This window comes from Thermobia domestica, chromosome 4 (assembly GCF_964235325.1).
Source record: "Thermobia domestica chromosome 4, izTheDome1.hap1.1, whole genome shotgun sequence".
In the NCBI taxonomy this organism is placed as follows: domain Eukaryota; kingdom Metazoa; phylum Arthropoda; class Insecta; order Zygentoma; family Lepismatidae; genus Thermobia; species Thermobia domestica.
Window position 1 is genome coordinate 61,001,546 of NC_137457.1, and position 25,115 is coordinate 61,026,660.

Here is a 25,115-nt window from a genome sequence, read left to right on the forward strand (position 1 = left end):
GGCCAAATTGAGGAGGAGAATGCCCGTGTACTTTCACTTTATTACATTCAATACAATAATAATTATTCCACCGATCCAAAATATAACGGTGCTTGCCCATGGGGGTCTTAGGACAATGGGATTGCCCTAAAGCTAATAGCTTTTCTTTTATTTTCTGCGCAAAACTCATTTTTGATGAATAACTCTGTTTTTCTGGTCAGTGGCCTCTTAAACCAGGGCAGTGGGTAATCAACCTATTTCCTCTGATATAGTAGGAATTTTATCACTGATAGCTACTTCCCTCGGAAATGCTACGTCAAAATTTTACGTATTATGAGACTTATTATTATTTCAATATCTTTATTTAGCTTCCCTTGAACTTGAATACTCAACTTCCCTTTCTTTATAAAATTTGCTTTACTTTTTAGAACGGGAAACGGAAAGTGACTAGACAGCTGTTTATTGTTAAAGAAAAATGCTTATTTGTTCACTTATGATGATTTTACTTTTTACTTCTATTCTTTAACTTGTTTTCGTTTTTTAAACTTCATCATTTTTTAAAACTATATTTTTATTTTTTGAACTTTTTTTCACACGGGTGGGGGGGATTACGAACATTCAACCATTGGATCGTGTACCTGCGTTTTGCTTTTGGTTTGTTCCATTTGCATAAATGAGAGTTTTAGGCAGTTATTCCCAGGCAGCCGTCGGACATGCACCCCTAGTACAGGGGGGCCCTGCTGAAGCCAGAGGATAAGATACCTGTGACTCCCAGGCTTGCATGGGAAGGATTTTAGACGCTTATCGCCAGACAGACCGTTGAACTTTCATCCCGTGAAACGGGCGGTTCTGCTGTCTAGAGATAAACTGCCTGTAATCCTCACCAAATAAGTGGGAATTTATGTACAACCAGAAAGAAAATTGCATTCTATTACTATATTATGATTTCAAAGTTGAATTAATTTTTATTCCACAGCATATTATTACTGTTGTCCCCAGAGGATTCTTTAAAATGTATATTCTGAACGGTACTATGTTACTTTATTATATTTAGAGAGTACGCATAAATGTATGTTTATTTACAATATGTTCTATCAATTAAATATGTGTGAAAAAGTATATAGTAGGTCCTAATACCTTTAAACTGCTAAACAGTTTAAATTTATATGTAAGTGGATTTGCTAAACTTGACTCTTCTACTGATATTAAAAACAAATTAAATCTATAAATATTATAAACCAATTAGATTGGGTAATTGCAAGAAGATACATGTCTCACCAATTTATCAACATTTGCGCATACATATTTATGTTCACAAAATTTGCAAGATACTTACTTATCTTTATATTTTAACACGTAACATTGCCACACACGATCTTTCATTCTACCTATTTCTCGAAATTCCATACGTTAATTCACATGTAAGAGAAGTCCGAGTGCCTCTTCAGAAATTAGTCAGAGATAGTGATTGGTAAACTCCCGGGAAGATTCCCAAAAATGGGAATTTTCCGAGAGTTTATGTACAATCACAAAGAAAATTGAATTCTATTACTATATTATGATTTCAAAGATAAATTCGTTTTTATATCACAGTATGTTATTACTGTTGTCCCCAGAGTAGTCTTTAAAATATATATTCTGAGCGATGTTATGTTATTTTCTTAATATTCTATTATATTTAGAGAGTACGCATAAATGGATATTTATTTACAATAGGGTACTATGCGAGTAAATATTTTTCAAAAATGGTATAGTAAGTCCACATACTTTTAAACCGCTATAAAGTTTAAATTTACATGTAAGTGGCTTTTCTAAACTTCACTCTACTACTGATATTATAAACATATTAAATTTTTAAATGTTATAAACATTTTTTTCAAGATTTGAGCATAAATATATATGTTCAGAATATTTGCAAGATACTTTCTTATCCATATAATTTTCCATGCAACATTGCCACACACGACCTTTCTTCCTGCCCATTTTACGAAATTTCATGCGTTAATACACATCTAAGAGAAGTCCGAGTACCTCTTCAGAAATTCGATTCAGAGAGAGGAGACAGACCGACGTCTATTACTAACGGTGATTCAGGATTTATTAATAGTACTTCATCTCTATTGCTACATAGTTCTAAATTACTTTACAGAATGGTTCCTTTTCATCATTTGTAAATTAGTACTTTGCTAAGTTTGGCTTTTGTTTAGCATTGGGGGCCAGTTTTTGCACCTACTTTTTTGCTTTATTCTATTCCGATGTGGTTATTTTATGGTTTCATACGTTAAACTACCAACATTAAATTCAGACCATTGCAGAGCGAGCGTTAGCGAGTGTAGCCGGGATAGAGCCCCGCATGGCACGTTGTTTTATATATTCGTTACCAATAATTCACATTCTTTTCTCACATAAATCACCTCTACTTACCTTTAAGATTTGTACAAATCCCCTACTACACTAAAAAAATTGTTTTCGATACTTTCTCCACTACTTGAACATCACTATTAACTCATTTCTTCCGTAAGTCATCCTACTTTTTGTTAGTTTTGGCCCCACAATCCTAAAGAATTTCCATACCTTTAGTGCAAATGGAAATGAAACTTTAAAAATCATATTATTAGTTATATAAAGTACAGCCAAGGGATTTTAAATTTTTTAACCTCCAAATTCTTTAAGACGTAGAAGTAAATCATAATATATGAAAATAATGTATTTAGCCATACGGTTCTTATAATTTGGAAGATAAAGTTAACAGTTTCAAATTAATTCTTTCCCGGGAATTTATGGGCCAGGGAAAAAAACCGGAAATATTACCATTTTTAAATTCCTTCCCACCGGGAATATTCCCACTGCCCATCACTAGTGAATCTTTTACTAGTATGGTTCTATTGTGTTACACAGTTAAGCTTCGAAGTCCTAAGCCAGACTCAAATTATTGGGCGAGACGCCCGCGCTTTTCCAATTGTGTGTGTTGCAAAGAAAAGAGAGAAAGGGAGAACGGAGTCAGGTGAAGCTTTGATTGTATTAGCAATCTGATGCCTCATTGACACCAACCCACACGCATGTGATAGTGGTATGACCCTGGCATTGATTTACCTAAATCACAGCTCCGGATCGCGGCTGAAAATTTAGTTAACACCACGCAAGAGATAAGTACATAAAAACATTATGTATTTGGAGCTATGCGTGAAATAAAAATGTATTAGTAAATGTAAAATAGATACTTCAGCCGCGGCGTGATGGGATAAAATCATAGAAAAACTAGAAGTCTTGGCCACTATTGGGCATGCGCGTGAACAAGCTTCTCCAAGCTCTCGAGCGACGTCAGAACTAGCAGAAATGCGTGGGACGAAATCGCTTTATAAGTGAGGCTTTTCGCCGAGCTCAAGTTGTTGTTCTCCGGCGTTTGTGAAGTACATTTGGATTCTTTGTCACGGACGCTCCGTGTCAGATGAGGTATGTAAGTATTTTTCTAAGTCCCCCCGAACATGGGACAAACACTTGAGACTTGTTAGGAAACAACATAAAGTTTAACTTCAAAATGAGACCAAGTTTCCACTTCGAAAATTATCATTTCCCCTTTTGGCCAATGCAAGTTGCAAGTACGAATTATCAAATTTATTATTTTCAATAAATCGCGGCTTAGCTTAATAACCTTCTAGCACCCGTTCGGTAATGTAGGGGTAGTGCCCATTCATGTTATGTAGTAATAATCTAAAGTTGTAATTTCAAGTAACCGAGTTGTAAGATTCTCTGTATTTTCATTTTTATTTTATTTTTCTCTATTCTTATAAATAAAACGTAACGATGGAAATGGTCTCTTTAATTTAGTCATGCTACCTCTCCCTATCTGGATTCAGTTCACAGTCTTCATATGTTACCTGGGTTTCGATTTCCAGTACAAGCTCTACCTCTGAAATACGAGTCTCCCCCCATTGTTGAGACTTTTAGTGCTCTTTCTCATCATCTTCGAACCAGTAAAGCCGAAGACCTCCCGATACTGAGGTTTAAAGGAAGTTGGACTCAGTACCAACTTTTTGACATACTGGGTGGAGAGTAGAGTAGTGATCTCAAATACGATTTCACGAAAGAAAGTTTATACAAATATAACGACAATATCAGAAAACACATAACAGTTTTATGGTGTTCGGTGTTCGCCGGGTAACCAACTGTGTGTCTTGAATCCTCAAAACAAGTCTCTGGTGTTTCGTTCACTTTATAGAGGAACCAAAAAAATCTCAGTTGCGTTTCAGCGCAAATCGCGAGTGATTTTATTTTTATCGAAGAGTTTTTTATATATAAAAGTGTAAAGTGTACGCGAAGTTTTTCTTTTAACTAGTCAACTGGTGTATCTGTACTATGTAAAGTCAGTAAAGTTCAGTGGCGTACTTGGCCTAGGCGGTGTTCAGCTTATGACTCTGATATACAAGTATAATCCTTCTGCTCTAAATAGTGCGTTTTACAAGGAGTGAAGTAGCGACGAAAATTCTCAACTTCACTCGCTTTAAGTTGTTATAAGTCAACGGAATAGTTGCTAGGTTCCGCAGAGCAAGACTCAGTCTGCCCCACGACGTTTTCTTGTGTAGTGATGGAAATGTAAAATCGGGACGCGAGTGTTAAGACAGAATTCAGCTTTTGTCTCATGTACTGGCAAACCCTAAATCTGCTTATGCTTCTGCTAGCTTTGGTGGGATTACAGTCAGTTTACCTCTGGGCAACAGAACCACTCGTTTTACGGGATGAAAGTTCGACACGTTTGTCCGGCAATAAGTGGCTAAAATCCTTACCACTTATTTGGTGAGGATTACAGGCAGTTTATCTCTAGACAGCAGAAACGCCCGTTTCACGGGATGAAAGTTCGACGGTCTGTCTGGCGATAATTGTCTAAAATCCTTCCCATGCAAGCTTGGGAGTCACATGTATCTTATCCTCTGGGTTCAGCAGGGCCCCCCTGTACTAGGGGTGCATGTCCGACGGCTGCCTGGGAATAACTGCCTAAAACTCTCATTTATGCAAATGCAACAAACCAAAAACAAAACGCAGGTACACGATCCAATGGTTGAATGTTCGTAATCCCCCCCCCCGTGTGAAAAAAAGGTTCAAAAAATAAAAATATAGTTTTAAAAAATGATGAAGTTCAAAAAAACGAAAACAAGTTAAAGAATAGAAGTAAAAAGTAAAATCATCATAAGTGAACAAATAAACATTTTTCTTTAACAATAAACAGCTGTCTGGTCGCTTTCCGTTTCCCGTTCTAAAAAGTAAAGCAAATTTTATAAAGAAAGGGAAGTTGAGTATTCATGTTCAAAGGAAGCTAAATAAAGATATTGAAATAATAATAAGTCTCATAATACGTAAAATTTTGACGTAGCGTTTCCGAGGGAAGTAGCTATCAGTGATTAAATTCCTACTATATAAGAGGAAATAGGTTGATTACCCACTGCCCTGGTTTAAGAGGCCACTGACCAGAAAAACAGAGTTATTCATCAAAAATGAGTTTTGCGCAGAAAAGAAAAGAAAAGCTATTAGATTTAGGGCAATCCCATTGTCCTAAGACCCCCACGGGCAAGCACCGTTATATTTTCGATCGGTGGAATAATTATTATTGTATTGAATGTAATAAAGTGAAAGTACACGGGCATTCTCCTCCTCAATTTAACCGTTGGAAAAAGAACACATTATCGAGATACTTGGATACGTTGAGCCAGCCCAGACATCTCGAACCAACGACCGCTAGCCCGCAAACTCCTGACGCTCCAAGGTGGCGATGAAGAGAAATTATGTATTCCTTTTCAAGCTGACCCCTCAGTCCCCTTTGAAGATTTATTCCCTGAGGAAAATGTAGTTGGAAATTTTGACATGGAAATACAGACCGAAGTTTTTCAAAAGAAATATGTTAGCGTTCAGACCGAATATAAGTTTTCTAAAATGATCCGGATTGACACAGATCGTGAACTTAAAGTTATTCGTCATATTAAAATTAGACCCTGAGGATATGCAGCTACTCAGACCAACCCTGTTATGTTTGAAAATAGCCTTACCCTCCAAGAGAAACTGCAATATTTGGACAGTATAGATAACATACTCAGTGTAGTTACTAAAGTTAAGTGGTCAAACGGAGATATTAGTAGTGCAGATTCAGATGGGGGTGAATCTTTGAAAGACGATTGGTTGGGATATGAACTGCAGAAATTACAAAACGAAGAAATAGCCCAATTTCAAGAAGACAACCCGGAGTCTTCTCCCGCGTCATCCCTGGAGGATGAGTCAAAACCTTCTTGGAACTCCGAAGAAGAACTCCGATATGATCATTGGGATCCTCCTACTGTTTCTACTCCCCGAGCAGTGAACCAAGACCCTCCCACAGAGGACGCCGATCAGAGGAATGATCTCGTCGCCCCTGCTCCAGTTGAGAGGAGGTTAGACGATGAGAAGAAAAGTGATTATGCTTTTCCCTCAGTTTATTTCGATCACCAGAAGCAAATTGATGATGATGAAGAAGAAGACAACGATTCCTGGTCTGAGAGTAGAATAAACGAAAATATTCGTAAAATCTTTGATTACGCGGTAATTGGTGCGTCAGTAATCTGTTTAGATGAAGTAGAAAATAGAGATGATCCCTCAACCTCACCAACCCAAAGTGAATCTAACAAACAAACTGATAGTGTTAAGAATATTGGATTACAAACTTCAGCTAGTGCTAGTTGTAAACTTAGTTCCTATAACGAAACTGGTGAATCACCTGCGACCAAAGAAATGAAAAAATACCAACAAGAGGAAAAGTTAGATCCTTTACAGATAGTGGTTGTTTCGCCACCTAGCAGCGTAGTCTCACCCACGACCCCAGTGCAGAAATTAGAATTTAGCGAAGGAAAAAAGTCAGGAAAATCAGTACTTAGTGAACAAGATAGATCTTATACATCAGAATTTGGTCCAGAACAAACCTCCGAGTTAGAAAATAGAAGCGCAACTGATACCGACTATAGGTCTGTTTCTGAAAATTTCAAAATCTCAGCTTCTTTAGACAGGTCCTTAGATCTGAAAAATGAGCCTTTTTCACATACATCAAGCCTTTGAAAAGCAAAAATCAAATTTTGCGCCCTTTTTAAAATTAGACCTTGAGGACAAGCCTCGTATAAATTTAAAATCCGAGCAAGAAATTAAAACTAGTCAGGCTACCGAGCCATCTATACCATATATTTTTGAGAAAACTAAATTTTCAGATACAGTTAGAACAGACCAAGTTAGCAACCCTCCTCCCGAGGGTGATAATCAAAATTCTACTGTTAGTGCTAAACCACAAGCATTCAAGATTTATCCAAATGTTGAAATTCGCTCCTCCTCTGGTAATAGACATGAGTGCGTGGAAATTTTCCTTCAAGAATATGAATTAGTGGCTAGCATATACGAATCGTCGACCCCAGAGTTAGTAAATTACCTCCCTTATTGTTTGAAAGGGGAAGCTCTCTCCTTCTATTTAGTAGACATAGAAAACCTTTCACCCTTAAGTTATAACGAGATGAAGGAAAAACTAAAAAGGGCATTTCCTAGTATTGAGTACACTGCAAGATTAGAATATGACGTTGATACAAGAAAACAACAGCCCAATGAAAGTACTTTAGCGTTCATTTATAAGTTAATAAATGATCTGAAATTCTTACGTGGTTGGGTTAATGAAAGTGAATTGATGAGTAAGCTTAGAATGAGTTTGTTACCAGACGTCCTAAATAAGCTGATGCTTGAAGTGGATGATTGTGATAATCTCGAACAGTGCATGCAATATCTTAGAAAATTTCACATAACACAAAGATTAGTTAGGCAGAGGATGAGTTATGACGTAATATGGGAAAATGACCGATTGCACTGGTCAAGCATTAAAGAAACTACCCAACCTGGGTTTGTAGAGATTAGTTTTTGTTACTCAGACGAAGTAGTAGCAGAACCGGGTTATAAAATGTATAGGAACACTCACCAAAATACCTATGGCTTTGACCACAGGCGGGCGCAGCTCTGTACAGTCAAGATAAAAATAGGAGACCGCTGAGCGCAAGCCCTTCTTGACACAGGGTCGGAAATTTCTCTGGCCTCGAAAAACCTCTTACCCCCAAGATTTCCACTAACTAAGAGATTGAAGGGTTATGTAAAGCTTCGTGGCGTAGGTGCCCACCCCACAGATTACATTCTTGTGGTGAGAATAGCGTGTTGTTTCAAGGATCACTTGAAAACAACCAAACTAAGGTTTCTAGACGTAGCTATAGTTGACCCACAGTTTTGCGCCTATGATGTTATTTTAGGGATAGATTTTTTGCACAAGTATGTCACCATAATTCATTCCAAATACTTGGAGCTTGCAGATAAAGACGGGAATCATGTTGAAGACCTATGGTTCACAATCTCAAGAGGTACAAATGGGCATCGTCAAGGTGTAATTCATACCTTAGATTTAACACATGTTGAACGATACCCACAGTCAGTAGGAAAAGGATCGTTTAACGATTCTCAATCGGCACAGGACGATGATGCTAGACAAACGGCCTTCTCTAAACCTCCTCACAGAAACAACCCAACTTATAGGAAACGGAACATCCCACTCAGGAGTGAGGATCCGTCTCCAAAATCGGCCACCGGAAATCACCTAAATCCTAGTATAGCTGATAAAAGACAAAAACTCCCTGCTAAAGAAGTTACATCTCGAGTATTCGTGTGTTCCAGGGAAACTACAAAATTTCCCTCGCAACCCACGAATAGAAAGAATGGAAACGTAATAGGCGTGAAAAGGCAAGACGTAAACGAACTAAGAAAAGCAAAGTATCTTTCAGTGCTCCTGAGCTGGAACCTACCAATTCGCCTGACTTAGGGAAAGGGGAAAAGAACCTATCCAATCTTGCCTCTCAACTAGGCCCTAGTGGAACTTTGGTAGCTAGTTCTACAGAAGGTTCGAGTACAGAGATTATTCCCAGAATGAAAAAGAAAGCGTTCCATGCGACAAAATATAGCAAAAAGAACCAACACTCTGTAAAGCCACCCCTGGCCTCACAGGTGCCTTATGAGCCTGTGGAGGACAAATCAAATAGAGGACAGTTAGAAACGTTAGAAAAACCTTTGACAACGCAAGGGAGTGTAAATGATCCAGCAATCCTCTCTGACCTAGAGAGGTTTGATCAGGATCGTATTAAAAAGAAGTCGTGCCAAACCCCTTGGGGTTGAGCGACGAAATTTTTAATATCTATCCGGACACTACCTATAAAGTGCACCTTCCGGCAAATGTCCGCGTGCCGACCAAGGCTTCGTATGACAGAAATTACCGCACCAACCGGGAACGTGCATATTTGGGAATTCATACCGTCCAAAGGAATTCGGTATTGGCACTCTTGTATGATCCCCAGGGGACCAGTTTTTACTGAAAATGGAAATATTAGTCTGGCTATTTTTAATAGTTGGGATCTAACTAGATCTTTGTCTAAAAACCTTTATTTAGGGAAACTTGTTCCCCAGGTTGAGTCTTTACATGACGAGACAGACAAAGACGTGCAGGAAGTTAATCAGATCGTACGCCTTACTAACAAAGATGAAATAGACAATATGGGAGTCTTTGGACAACCCCAAAAAGTCCCCCAAACAAAGGAAGAATTAGCTCAATTTCTAAATATTGGTCCAAACTTAAACCAAGAAGAAAGAAACCAGTAACTGGACATATTGATGGAATTTAGGGATGTTGTAGCATGAGACAAATCTCGTCTTACTGCGGCTACCGATAAGTTTACGTGCCCCTTAGAGGTCATCACAGATATTCCTGTTTCTCACCCCCCATATAGAGAAACACCAAAAAAGAGAATCGATCCAAAAATTGTTAGACAGTAATATTATCCGGGGAAGTAAGAGCCCATATTCGGCACCAATTGTGATAGTACCTAAAAAAGATGGCTCTCCACGCATATGTATCGACTACAGAGGAATCAATCGGATTTTAAGGCCAAATTTTGTGCCAGTGCCGCTCATAGATGAGGTACAAGCCTTCTTAAACGGTACCAAATTCATAAATACCCTAGACATTTAAAATGGATACCATCAAATAGTCATCCGTCCGTGCGATATAGAGAAGACTGCATTCATCTGCAGCCGGGGAAAATTTGAATTTTTGAGATTACCATTCGGCCTAACTACGGCCCCGGCCCTTTTTCAAAACATAATGAATGTTATCTTTGCTGACATCATGTGGAAGTATGTAATCTGTTATTTAGACGATTTGGTTTGACCTGGTCCTTCCTTTCCAGCTCTAATAGAAAGAACGAGAATTATTCTATCTCGACTCCGGGAGACGAACCTAAAACTAAACCCTAAGAAATGTTACTTTGGTTACGAAGAACCTTCGGTCCTTGGTCACATCGTCGGTAGACGAGGAATTTGTGTAGATCTCGCCAAAACTGAAGCTATATCAAAGGTACCATACCCCACTACAGTCAAAGAAATACGTAGTTTTATCGGACTTTGTTCATTTTACCGAGCTTTTATCCAAGGGTTTTCTACTATTGCAAAACCACTTATTTCATTGACTAAAAAGAACGCCAAATTCGAATTTGGAGAAACTGAGAAACAAGCATGGGATACTTTGAAGTCTTGTCTCATATCTGCTCCAGTCCTCACACACTTTGACCCAAATAAGGACGCCATAGTCTATTCGGATGCCTGTCGAGACGGAATAGGTGGATACGTTGCACAAATTAAGGAAGATAACAAAGAACACCCAATAGCTTATTTTTCGAAATCTTTCTCTCCAGCGGAGCTCAACTATTCCACGGTTGAGCTTCAAGCATTAGGTGTTACTTAGTCAAATTTGCATTTCCACTTTCTATTGGCAGATCGCCCCTTTATTTTTCGGACTGATGCCTGCGGCATCTGTTATCTAAGAAATAATAAGATGCTAAATTCTCGTCTTGTGCGTTGGGCCATCCGTTTACAACCTTACCAATTTACAATTGAACATGGAAAAGGCCGCAATAATGTGACCACAGATTTTTTGTCAAGGTGTCCGCTGAAGGGTGAGTTACCCTCCAAATTTGGTCAAGAAGAAGATTGTGCAGACATGTGCAACCTAGTGTTATGTCCCAAAATAGATATAAGAACAATGCAAAAAGAGGACGATAAAATTAGAGAACTAATACAAAAGAAGAAAAATAACCCTACTGATCGTGCTCTAAAACCCTATGTGGTAGTTGACGGTGTTTTATATCGAGCCATGAACAAAGATAAGAAACTAGTGATACCGGAAAAGGCAATCCCCGACAACTTACAAGAGGCCCACTCGTCTCCGCTGTGTGGAGGCCACACGGGATTTTCTCGCACGTATTCTAAAGTGAACGAACGTTACTACTTTCCTAACATGGGGAAAATAGTTAAGGAATATGTTCGCTCTTGTGACGAATGTCAAAGGGTGAACATCCCTCGAGAAAAGAAACAAGGTTTCCTTCACCCCTTACCTGTAAAAGAGGAACTATTTTCCCGTTGGAGTTTGGATATTTTTGGCCCGCTACATCGTAGTGCAGGCTATAGTTATATCCTGATTATCATATAATATCTTAGCCATTTCGCAATATTAGTACCGCTGCAAATCATAAAAGCTCCTACAGTGGCTAGAGCCATCTTGGACGAGTGAATCACGCGTTTCGGCCCCCAAAAAGAGTTATTGACGGATAGGGGAACTAATTTTTTATCAGCGATAATGGCCGAACTAAATGACTTATTTGACATTAAACATGTTCGAACTGCAGCTTTCAAACTGTCAACAAACGGGCTGTGTGAGCAATGTAACTCTGTCATTGCAAATTTTCTAACTAAGTACACGGGTAAACAGCCTACTAAGTGGGCGGAATATGTCCGATTGTGTGCATATGCTTATAATATATCAACCTCCCCTATTAGAAAATACTCCCCATACGAGATTGCCTTTGGTCAAAAGGCAAGATTTCATACTCAGTTGGACACCCAGTATCAATTCACAAAAATACAGGAACATCAGAAACAACTAAAGTTAATCCGTAAGCTAGCTCAGCTGGCTATGACGCATGCACAGCAGCAGACTAAATTACGAGTTAATCGCACTAGACAACATATTAAGCTAAAAGTTGGTGACTTAGTATTTGGCTACATTATCATAAGAACTTTAGTTTATACATCCAGCACCTTCTAGGTTTCGCATCGTTGCACTTTGAAACGAACTGCTTGCCACGATAGGTAACTAAAGTTTTGTTTGTCACCGAACAAAGTTCAAATATTAACATGGTGCTTTCCCATACATTACCTTGCTTAATGTTGAATTTCCAGGATATCTTCAACGCTAGTACTGTATACATCACACCAGAAAACCACACACTAAACACACAAACAAACAAACAAACAAACAAAAGAAACAATACAAAACAAAGCACAACACATCCGAACGTACGCGCCATCAATCCACGCTTGCTTTTTCTCTCCAATGCGCATGCCCGACACAAGCATGTGACAGGAAAACGGTCTCCTACCATTATTTTAGAAAAACGGTAAACCGTATATTTTTCATGGTAGGAGGCACTTATTTTCACGGTTATTGGTTGCAGTGCATAAGCGGCCCTGCATCACAACAGCGCACAGCACCGTTGATACACGGTAAGTCAAAGTCAGATAATCCGTGAGAGTGATAGACAAACTTTAGGATATAAATATAAGAACTTGACGTTAAATATACATTCAAGTGAAATAAGTTAAAAGTCAAAATAAACAAACAAAAGTAGTACTCTTGCAAACTTAAAACTTAATCAAATATTTTGTTTGATGAAATTTCTTAAAGTGTCTGCGGATAGTTCCTCAAAAACCCGCCTCTCATTCAGCGTTAAAACTAAAGCAAATCACCTCTTATCAGGTTACGGAAGTGAAAACAGCTGCTAACAAGGACTCAGGATGGTTGCGCGTAGCGTCAACATCGAAGAACACACCAACATTTACAACGAGAAAATATAGAAACAATTAAAAACAGGGGAACGAAACTACAACGAAACGAATAATATTGATAATGTTGCCCAATAAATCATCACGGTTGGGATACACCGTAGCCTCAGCTGAGCAATTGGTTTTTAACGACCTCTGGTTCGATCCCCCGATGAATTACTTCTTTTATCCTATATCCAAATTATCGCTCCGCTCGAGCTCAAGTTTATAATCGAATTGGTTATGTGTAACTCGGTTAGAATCAAATACTTTCAATAGAAATCTAGTTTACCACATATCATCCCTATCTACACTAGGGGTCCCGAGTTCGAGACCCGGAATACCATTGTCAATTAATATCGCTGTCAAAATGATCCCAAGTTCCGATGATTATTGGCACTTACACAATTGTGTCCAACATTGAAAGGAAACAGATAAGTCTGAGATCGAAACCCGACTCACGCACTTTCTGTATGCGTGACACGCTCAAAACTGTAGTAAACATCGTTTTTTGTTTTTTCCTTAGGGAACCACTTACTAACTTCACAAGTAATGCAAAACCCACTTCTTATAATCACTGTTACATTGCAACTTCGGACGCTATCTTTCGTTGTGGCTTTCACTTAATTCAGTGATAATAGAAAATCGGTATGGGATACTCCCGGGATACGAGCTTCGATTTCGTTGCACTCGAGTTCAGCACTAGACTATGTTAATACTCAATAGCTAAACGAATTGGTAACTTGAAGTGAAGTCATTGAAAATGTATACTTCTAGGATAATACACTAATAACTTAGCGAGATAATGCTTATCCCTTTTTTATCTTCTGTTATTCTCCTTCAAGAAATTCTTTTGGTAACAGGAGACCTCCCCCGCATTGTCTTTGGAAACATAAGTCTCCCTCTTCTCTTTCTTTTGCGTTCTTCGAACAAAGATGATAAGTATATCCCATCAAGCTGAAAAAACATAAACCACAAAATTAAGAAGTTATTTAAACTCATTTGTTATCATACCTAATAATTAACATAGTGTAGAAAGAAATAAATGTAACTACTAATTAAGTCCAGTAAATTTTTTAAACTAATAAGATTTGTTAAATTTTGACTATTAAGTAGTCGGGACACTACGAACACATTCGTGTCCCCGGGTTCAATTTATAATACTATTTTGTGTGTGAGAATTTTTCGTTCCAGAACTTTCGTTTCAGAAGCCTTTCAGCAGACGCCTGCCCAGGTGAAAGAATTAAATGAACCTGCGCATTGGAGATAACTGAGTATTCATTTTCCTTTTTATGTTTTGTTAAAAGTTAATAATTTTTAATCATTTGATTATCAATTTACTTCTGAAAGAAATTTGACACTTTTTCCTCGTTATTTTTACTAAGTTACCAACAAAAGTATGCAGATAAAATGAACAAATCATAATGTGCACAAGATAAGACTGCCTCCTCCTCTGAGGGCCTAATTTGTCAATAATTAACTATACAACGTTGCACCAAAGCTCAACAACAAAAAACATCCTATAATATTAATCCAAGAAATAGTAATCGAGATAACGTATTAAAAAGAGGAAATCGGCATACAATTGTGAAAAATATGCACGTTAACTGAGAATGTTTCAAATGCTTGTTATGCCCTATTGTGGGATAGGTCTTATCTTCAACACTATACGTACACAAGTTGTAACAAGGCGTAAAGCTAAAAATGAATTTCAATTATGAAATATTACAAGTTTCAAATTTATATCAGCTTTCTTGAAATGTTTTAAAGAAACATAAATTTTGAAGATACGTTAGAACTATCTCTCCTAACTGGCATAATTGCAAAGGTATAAAGAAATTCAATTAAATCTTGTTGAATCTAAGATCTGTTTAATAGTCCTATGGTTCATTAAGTTACTTAAAAGCATTGCATCAACTTGTTAAGTTTTGTCTTTGTTAAAATTCAATTTAAAAAAAAGGTAGATACTGTTAACATTTCAAGGTATAAATTACCGTATACAAGTATCTTTTTGTACTCATGCATAGCAATCCAAACGACTGACCACTCCTATCCTCTAATTTAGAAAGAAATGCAAATATACTTATCTGACAATGTTAAGATGTCCCTGGTCTGAAGTGCTTAGCGGGCGTCTGTAACAGTATACTAGATATTTTCTCTCAGTTGCGATGCAAAAACCCCCTTTATTACCCTCTCTCCGAACATTCGTAAGCTGAGCTGATAATTTACAAACCACATATCGTTATACCAAGCTGTATAATTAGCTAACTTCCGCCAAGCTGACTCAATTCAAACTTATTGTTAACACTCTATTCCTAAACCTGACCACTTCCGAAAACAAAATATACGGCAAATGTATGTCAATAAGGTAATTACATTCCGACGTTTTAATAACAAACAAGGTATTGCCCATCTCGTAAAGTACCTTGGATTTACTCACCATATGACTCATCACCCATTAATCACTCCAGTAAATGAAAAGTATATTTGATAATCCACTTTCCTCCATCATTATTATTCCACCCAAAAAGAAACAGACCAAGTTAGGTAAATGAATCATCTTGTGAAGAACTTGTTCCACCATGATGTTATCTTTATCTTCACACACAGTCACAGCTTGAACACAAGAGACATCCTAATAGTAATGTGTGGTCAGCGCACATACACTTATTTCTAGGCTTCCGGTTTAGTTTGTTCCTGGTACAAAATTGATTCTTAATCTCATAGTGATATTAATACAATCACATACATTATTTAAAACAGGTATTTATACCTAGACTCTGACGATGTGTGGACAGCACACTCCGGACATCTGGATAAAAATATTTCCTTATTCGATTCTCACTTTCAGATAGGTTCAATATTAGTAACCTTCGCATGTTCCATCGATCACTATACCTTTCCTAAACGGATGCGTGGCCAGCCCCATTAAAAAAAACATAATTAACAATTACGAGAAGCATACAGTGGACCATCCTATATAGACAAGTACTCCGCACAAGCCAAAGTTATTATGTAAAGCATTAATGATAATGTAGTCTAATAGTCTCTTTGATTGCAGATCTCTATCCATTGCCTTCCCAGTGTGATGCCTAGGTTAAGGCCCCCCACAGTCCTAGTATCTAGAGATACCCAAGGATCCAGATCACAGCTAGTCGGCCCCATCCAGGGCTCATCCAGAGGGACGATATTGAAATTGATTTTTTTTCTCGATCCATCGCTTTTTGTTAGTGCACAACAGTTATCTAAAATCTGAACGTCCATCCGGATACAGAACGTTCTCTGTGCCACAAAATTTATAAACTTCTGCAGTGACAAGGAAATTTCTTTTATCTACAGACAGACCCCCATTTACCTACATAAGTTCATTGCTTACAGGTGAAAAACTCTTCTCGTACCAGTATAAAAACAAAATTTGGACAAGTGATAATACTCAAAGCAAAAGGAATAAAAACTCTTTCAAATCAGCGTTGTGATAAATCATAAGAAGATTGTAATGATAACCAAAGAGCAAACGTCAAGAGACTTTGAAACGTTACTCGGAATAACTTAATTTCAATGTAATAACCACAATAATAATGTACCAAAACCATTGCAATTTGTTGCATGATATGTAATTCACGTTCCTATTATTTGGAAAAGTGAAAGCACAAGTTTGTTTCAGACAATTGAAGAAGCCTATATGTGAGCATGGTAATCGTATCTCCACATTCTCATTCCACTACGTTAAAGACCGTAATTCTTCTAACCCCTGTAGATTTATCTTTTGTCGAAAACAAAGAGAGAAAGAACAAGGAAGTATTTTATTGAATTATCCATTGCACATTGAAATTAATCATATCTGCATTCAACTGTTGCTCAACAGCAACATATATATATATATATATCCAAGTATTTAGTATCTATGTAGAATTATTCTCCGAATAACTAAATCACTTACAATATGCGTTGCAGTTTAAAAAGGTTATTTTAATTAAAAGAAAGAACGGAACATACTTTCGGTGTCTTTAAAAATATATATATATATATATATATATATATATATATATATATATATATATATATATATCTATATATATATAATAGAATGAAATAACATTCTCTACCTCAACCATAGCTGTTGTTGTGGTTAACTTTTGTGTTTAAAATCTATCCTCTAAAACAACAAGAACCACCAACATGATGGAACATGATGTAACTTTACTTCGTAAATTTCCTTTTAACTACAAAGAAATCCCTCTCGATTTCGTTTTGTATTTAAAAAAAATACAACTGCTAACATCAATACTACTTTTAATAATAATAAGAATAGGAATACTAACAATACTAACCTATAGACCCCCCAAACATCCCCCCTAATTACGAAGAAACTTTATAGCGCCTCGTTGTACAGTCCCCTTCAAAACATGTACTCTAGTATGGTTAATGTAACTGCACCCCTGACCATTAGAATTTGTATCCGTTATTACCGTAGGACATTAGGGCTTAAGCTAACACACTAACCATTGGGTCAGTTCTTGAACTATTAAGTCAACCTTGCTGACAGAACCTCTCATGGAAAGGAAATCCATATTTGTTTGTATTCAATCCCTAGGTGTGCTAAAGTGCGTTAATCAGATTGTAATGTCTGTATATTGCCAGTATACGTAAATGTCAATGGGTCTGGCGTGATGCATACCACACAGGATGAGAAAAAACAAATCAATGTCGCAACAGCAAACAAAATGAGTAGAACTTAATAAAAAATATACTTTAATCACTAGTATAGGACAGAGTTATGCAGTAGGATTGTAATATATTACACTTATTGCAACCAATGTAAATAGTAATAGCTAATAATGTTAGTTATATTCTTCGATAAAATTAGGATTAGTTTTAATATCAAATGTTTATAAACGCACTTGAAAAATTTATTAAGCATTGTTTATTAATCGTTAGTTGCTCATTATTCAACATACAATACCACATTCAAGTTATATTACATACACGCTTTAAGCACTTAGTATGCAATAGATTCTGTATTACAAGAAATCGATTCTGTATTACAGAATATGACATTGTACTTAAATAATTTTCAAGTTATATTTTTCTTATATAGTTAACGTTCGATTGATTCTGGTTTTATAGGAAAGTAGAGTATCGCCTATGCTTTATTAATTATAAATGGTATATTGAAAACAACATAATGAATTTTGTTCACTAATTGTAAGGCACAACCCCGCAAGGTTTTAAGAAATAAGGCAAACATGATCGAGTGTACTATTCTATATCATTATGTGTTTCCCATTTGGTTTATACTATAAATAAGGAAAACTTGTAATTTTGTTGTTCAGCCTCGTCAAACTTTAAAGCGCTTCACGCTCTGTCTCGGGTGTACTTAATTTTGATCTTTTTAATTCTTAGCTGAATCATGTTATTAGCCTGAGACAATCACATTTAGCTCGTATGACTATCTACACAAAGCACATTGGTTACACGTATCTGTAATTCAATTATGTACTATTCCTCACTCATCAATTGCCAGTAAATGTAATTGTACTTAGCAAATCAGTAAACTCACAAAATCTTAATTTTCTTTATGATACTGAAATTTGCACTCGTAATTGGTTTAAATTCATGCTTAATACCAGGGTAGAAATTGGTTTAAAAAAATCTACTAAATTGATTTCGCACGAAGTCTCTTAGTAATTATAAGCTACAAGGATAACATGATTGTAAGATTTCATTTTACAAATTTCAAATCCTAAAGCTTCGTATATAATATGTATCGAAAGTCATATTAGACATGGTTCTCTAATCCCCTATTTTGTTAATGAAACTATTGTAGCATTTAAACGTAATATAGTCGAAACACATGAAATCTTACAATTCCGCTCTCTCGTAATTCAGTCGTTCCTAATCTCCAGCTTCTCGGTAATTCTTTTTTTTATTCGTTCCTTAGCGCCTTAAGTAAGGACCGTCCTATATTAACCCTTTAAATCCCAGCAACTTGCCTTGGACCACCATTTCCGTATTTGGATATAGTTATTAGGAAGATAACTTTCGACATTTTTTTAATATTTTTTTACTGAGGTCGGCGGATAGCTGTTACACAGTTAAGCCTCGAAGTCCTAAGCCGGACTGAAATTATGGGGCGATAGGCCCGCGCTTTTCTAATTGTGTGTGTTGCAAAGAAAAGAGAGAAAGGGAGAACGGAGTCAGGTGAGGCTTTGATTGTATTAGCAATCTGATGCCTCATTGACACCAACCCACACGCATGTAATAGTGGTATGACCCTGGCTTTGATTTACCTAAATCAGAGCGCCGGGTCGCGGCTGTAAATTTAGTTGACACCACGCAAGAGATAAGTACATAAAAAATTATGTATTTGGAGCTATGCGTGAAATAAAAATGTATTTGTAAATGTAAAATAGATACTTCAGCCGCGGCGTGATGGGGGGAAATCATAGAAAAACTAGAAGTCTTGGCCACTATTGGGCATGCGCGTGAACAAGCTTCTCCAAGCTCGTCAAGGCTCGTGACGTAGCTCTCGAGCGACGTCAGAACTAGCAGAAATGCGTGGGACGAAGTCGCTTTATCACCGAGCTTGTTCACCGAGCTCAAGTTGTTGTTCTCCGACGTTTGTGAAGTACACTCGGATTCATTGTCACGGACGCTCAGTATCAGATCAGGTATGTAAGTATTTTTCTAAGTCCCCCCGAACATGGGACAAACACTTGAGACTTGTTAGGAAACAACATAAAGTTTAACTTCAAAATGAGACCAAGTTTCCACTTCGAAAATTATCATTTCCCCTTTTGGCCAATGCAAGTTGCAAGTACGAATTATCAAATTTACTATTTTCAATCAATCGTGGCTTAGCATAATAACCTTCTAGCACCCGTCTGGTAATGTAGGGGTTGTGCTCATACATGTTATGTAGTAATAATCTAAAGTTGTAATTTCAAGTAACCGAGTTGTAAGATTCTCTGTATTTTCATTTTTATTTTATTTTTCTCTATTCTTATAAATAAAACGTAACGATGGAAATGGTCTCTTTAATTTAGTTATGCTATCTCTCCCTATCTGGATTCAGTTCACAGTCTTCATATGTTACCTGGGTTTCGATTTCCAGTACAAGCTCTACCTCTGAAATACGAGTCTCCCCCCATTGTTGAGACTTTTAGTGCACTTTCTCATCTTCGAACCAGTAAAGCCGAAGACGTCCCGATACTGAGGTTTAAAGGGAGTTGGACTTTTTGACATACTGGGTGGAGAGTAGAGGAGTGATCTCAAATACGATTTCACGAAAGAAAGTGTATACAAATATAACGACAATCTCAGAAAACACATAACAATCGATACTCATATATTTCAATATATTTTCAGAACCTTCTAGCCCATTTAATATAGAATAAAAAAGTAAAAAGAATATGAAGAATTAATTTAAGATGGAATTATATTTTCATTGCCGGCCAATATTCAGATTAGTGGTGCACGAACCACTTAAAACACGTTAGTTCACTGAACACTTCACCACTTTTCATATTGATTACAGGGGGTTTAGTGAAATTCCATACATAAAGAAGAATTGCTTTTGATTTTGTCTCCTTATTCCGACGATGATTTGTAGGATTTTTCCGGGTTACTTCAACTTCCATTTTTCCATTATGAAGTTTACGGTAAAATCACTTAATATGCGATAAATTGATAGTATAACAAATGGATTTGTAACATTACTATTGACGTAATTAACTGCGAAGATTAAGTTTTCTTATTGATAAAACAAGCACGCAATAGATTTTTCACAATGTGCGCTCACTTGATTTTAGGTGAGTTGTATTATTTTGACATATACTCACTAATTTTCACCTCAACATTCATGTCGTGAGACTGCGTTAACCATCAAAAATATTTATACAGTTAATTTTACAACACTGGGCGATTACTAGTGTAATCACAGATTTTCTTCACATTCGATTTACATATTTGTTCCTGTATCTCACGATAGCGTCGCTATGCCAACCGTTCGCGCCTTCGACACAAACTGTTCGTCTTCCTACGCCTATTAATGGCAGTGAGTAATATTAAAATATTATTAGAAAACGTTCATTTGTAGATAATATGTTTACTACTAAGTTTTATACTTATGTACCATTTAAATAAAGTAATCAAAATACCAAAAACAATATAAATAAATGTCGATTACAACAAGTTTTACGAAACTACTGTTTAAAACATCATAGCCACTTCACGTGCCTTTCTTCCCTGAGCACGTAAGGCAAGTCATCACGGTAAAGTGTTGCCAACACGTTAAAGAACATCACCATTATACAAGGTTTGCGTCAACGTATAGTGCATAGAGCCTTATTCCACTTCAGATGGGTCTGACTGGGGAATTTTAACAAACGGAATGGGTGTGAGGGAGGACACACGCTCACATTTTTCAAACTTTTTAAAGCCAAACTATGATACAAAACAACAATATAAGGGAGGCTATTCTTAATCATTCGTAATCATCAGAGTTATAATTATTCGTAATCATGTTAATTATAACTCTGTACGAGATATTAATGTCGAAGGAGGGAGTATTTCAAGCGTGCGAAGTAACGATAGATTTCATTATAATAGGCGAACAATAGTATTAAATGCTACCGGTACTCGAATTGAACCTAATCGCAGGAACTACAATAGAAATAGTAAACGTGGCACTTTTTCACGAAACATGCTCACAGCTGGCAGGAATTACCAATATAGAAATCGGAATACTATAATAGTATATAGCAGGTAAAAATAAACATAACAGTGGAATATAAAAGAATTATCAGATTGTCGCAATTTAAACTAGATCCAGCTGGCATGGGGGGATCAAAACCACGTCAGAGTCTGAAGCGATCGAACCTTCTACTTCTGGAAACGATACTAATCTTAAAATTTTAGATACTAATGATAAATATCAATATCTTCCTATGGCAAATTTTCATTGGATGTTTGATGATGAAATAGAAGATTTGGGCACATCTGAAAATGTTTTTGTTTTTTTAAAATCGTTTAGAAGTGCTAAAATACATGTCATAATTAATGGAATTCCTCTTCAATATTTAATTGATACCGGAGCTAGAGTATCACTTCTGTCGCATTCATTCTAGCGTGAACTTACAAAAGATTTTTCTAATCCAGGGTTGCAAAAGATATAATCGATATTAATCGATTATACAGGCAAACATAAGAAAAGGTTTATGAGTAAAAGACAAATAGTAGACAAATAGCACTTCTATTTCATCATCAAACATCCAATGACAATTTGCCATAGAAAGATATTGATATTTATCATTGGTATCTAAACTCTTAAGATTAGTATCATTATCAGAAAAAGAAGGTTCTATCGCTTAAGACGCTGACGTGGTTTTGATCCCCCCCATGCTAGCTGGATATAGTTTAAATTACGACTATTCTGATAATTATTGTATATTCCACTGTTCTGTTTATTTTCTTACCTGCTATATACTGTTACAGTATTCCTATTTCTATATTGGTAATTCCTGCCAGCTGTGAACCTGTTTCTTGAAAAAGTGCCACGTTTACTATTTCTATTATAGTTCCTGCGATTAGGTTCAGTTCGAGTACCGGTACCATATAATGCATTTGTTCTCCTACCAGAACGACAGCTACTGTTACTTCGTACGCTTGAAATACCCTCTTGTTCGACATTAATATTTTCGACAAATTCATAATTAACATGATTACGATTAAGATTAGCCTGCCCTTTATTATTGTTTTGCATCATACTTTGGCTTGAAAAATTGTAGAAAATGATGTTAAGGTGGTTGAAATTGACGCACTGGGCCGAAATTAACATTTGCTGTAATTTGTAAGGTAATAAGATGCGTATATATGCTATAATTCCGGATTCAGGATGAAAAGAATTAATAGATTTCAATTCGTTATAAGCTGATATTACAAAATCCGTGATATTCCTTTCCACTTTAGGCTGATAATGTCGGTTACGAATTAATGCATCTGTATTGGCTAACATAAAGTAATTTTCAAAGTTAGTTAGTAATGCCTTCTTGAAATCAGAGTAATTACGTAGATTAACTTTGATAGCCTTAAACCAGGTGCAGCAGGGAGGCAATAAAACATGCGGAAGAATTTTTAGGAAATTAGATTTATTTACCCCTATTAGATCACTATAAATGTTCTAGCCGGGATATTATCAGACCTACCACTATACTTTGTGATATACTTAACTTCGCTGATGCGAAAGAATTTACCTTTGTTTCGATTCTTCACCTGCCGGGAATTCACGGAACGATTTCTGCCACGATGCGAGGAACGATTGGTTTTCCGCCGGCCCACACAAATGTCACTATCCGTACTTGTCACATATTCAGCAGAATCATCAATTTATTTCACGATTATCCGGTGAGGATGATACTGGGATGCCTGTATGTATGTATGCCTGTCAGTAAGAATTTCATCAGCATTCGTATGAGCATCACCAAGATTCTAATTAGCAATCATAAGATTTTCTTTGGTAGAATTTATTTCTTCTTGCAATTCTCTAATCTGGTTATTGTGTTCATTTATTCAAGCCGAGTGGTCATTAGCTACAGTTTCTACCACTTCAATGGAATTTTGCATTTCAGCGAATCTATGAATAAATCGTTCCATTTGAGGATTATTTTTCTCATATGGTAGAGTTGTCTGATCGATTTTAATATTGAATTGGGTTATCTGTTCACCGAGATCTTGCTTACCTGTTGATCGATTTTGCTGCGGAGTTGTTTCATTTGTTACGTTTGTTGATCAATTCTGTCATCAAATCCTTGCTTCCATTGTTCTTCCAGTTGGCTGATTTTTTCCGTTTGTTGATCCATCCGGCCATCAAAACCTTGCCCAAGTTATCCATTCTGTTGTTTAATTATGTCAGCTAGGTCCATTTCCCTATTACCATTGATTCGGTTGCATTTCCAGCGTCAGTACAACTCATTTTGATAGTTCTGAAAATTTAAGCGCCACTCCTTAATAATGCATAATCCTTATTGATACTTCTTTTTATCAAAGCAATGTGACCTTAAAGTCAATCTGCACACTTAAATGTTATTGCTTAGGAGATGGACTACCGAACTTCAACAAATAGTCTAAAAGATCCTTTGCGGCAACCAACATAATTTATATTACACTATAACAGTGTTATATATAGGAACTCAGTCTAATTTTTCTCTATCTTATATCACTAAATTAACTCAAAACAGTTTATGTTGTGTTTTCATTTCCTAGCTTTATAGTGGGGCACAAATATTCAAATAAAATACACCTTTTAATAAGGTACACCTTTTCATTATGTACACCTTTTAATTCTAATATTTTCATGTATTCAGGATGAAAGACCTAGGTGCAGATTGATTTCGTAGGTAAAGATTGAGGAAGATCATAGATCATTATGGTATTCATAAATATGATACTTGAGAAATATTTACTTGCTGTGATAAAATAAGATTAATTATAATGGATATACCGTTAAAGAGTTGTAACAATTCTTCAGAGAAAGGAGTATTAAAGATTAATCCTGACTGCGGAAATCCGAACTTATATGCCGAACTTATTTACTTACTAGGAAAAGAGTATTATAAAACATTTAAAGAAAGCCTAAGAAGACAGAACATATTTCCATTGCAAGAAAACATCTTTGGAGAACCTAAACCTAAAAGACGAGGTAGCAACAAAGCGCTAAAATTGTTTCAGTTTGAATAAAAATAATTGAAAAACAAAGAGCGAAACCTGAATCACTATCGATTGATGTAAATCTGTAAGACTCAAAATTTAAATCAATATTAGAAACATGGAGATTGAAAACAGATTATATGAACATGATCCTCTAGAATTACATGTCACTCCAATATCAAAGGCTTTAATAAATAGACTGAAGTTCAGTTCACACAAACATGGTTCGTTAAAAGCTACTCTTTTGATGGCCTATCAATATAAGAAATGAAGACATGTTCAGAACTTTTATTTAACACTAATAACAATGAGGTATTCCAATAACCCAATCCAAAACAATTAATAAATATAAAGAATAAAAATGTTCCAAGCTAGAAGTTCCTGATGAGCTCTTATGAATGTAAACTAGTTAGAGTTAGCTCTTAGTAAATATGCCCCGTATTGAGGATCATTATACATAGAACTACCAA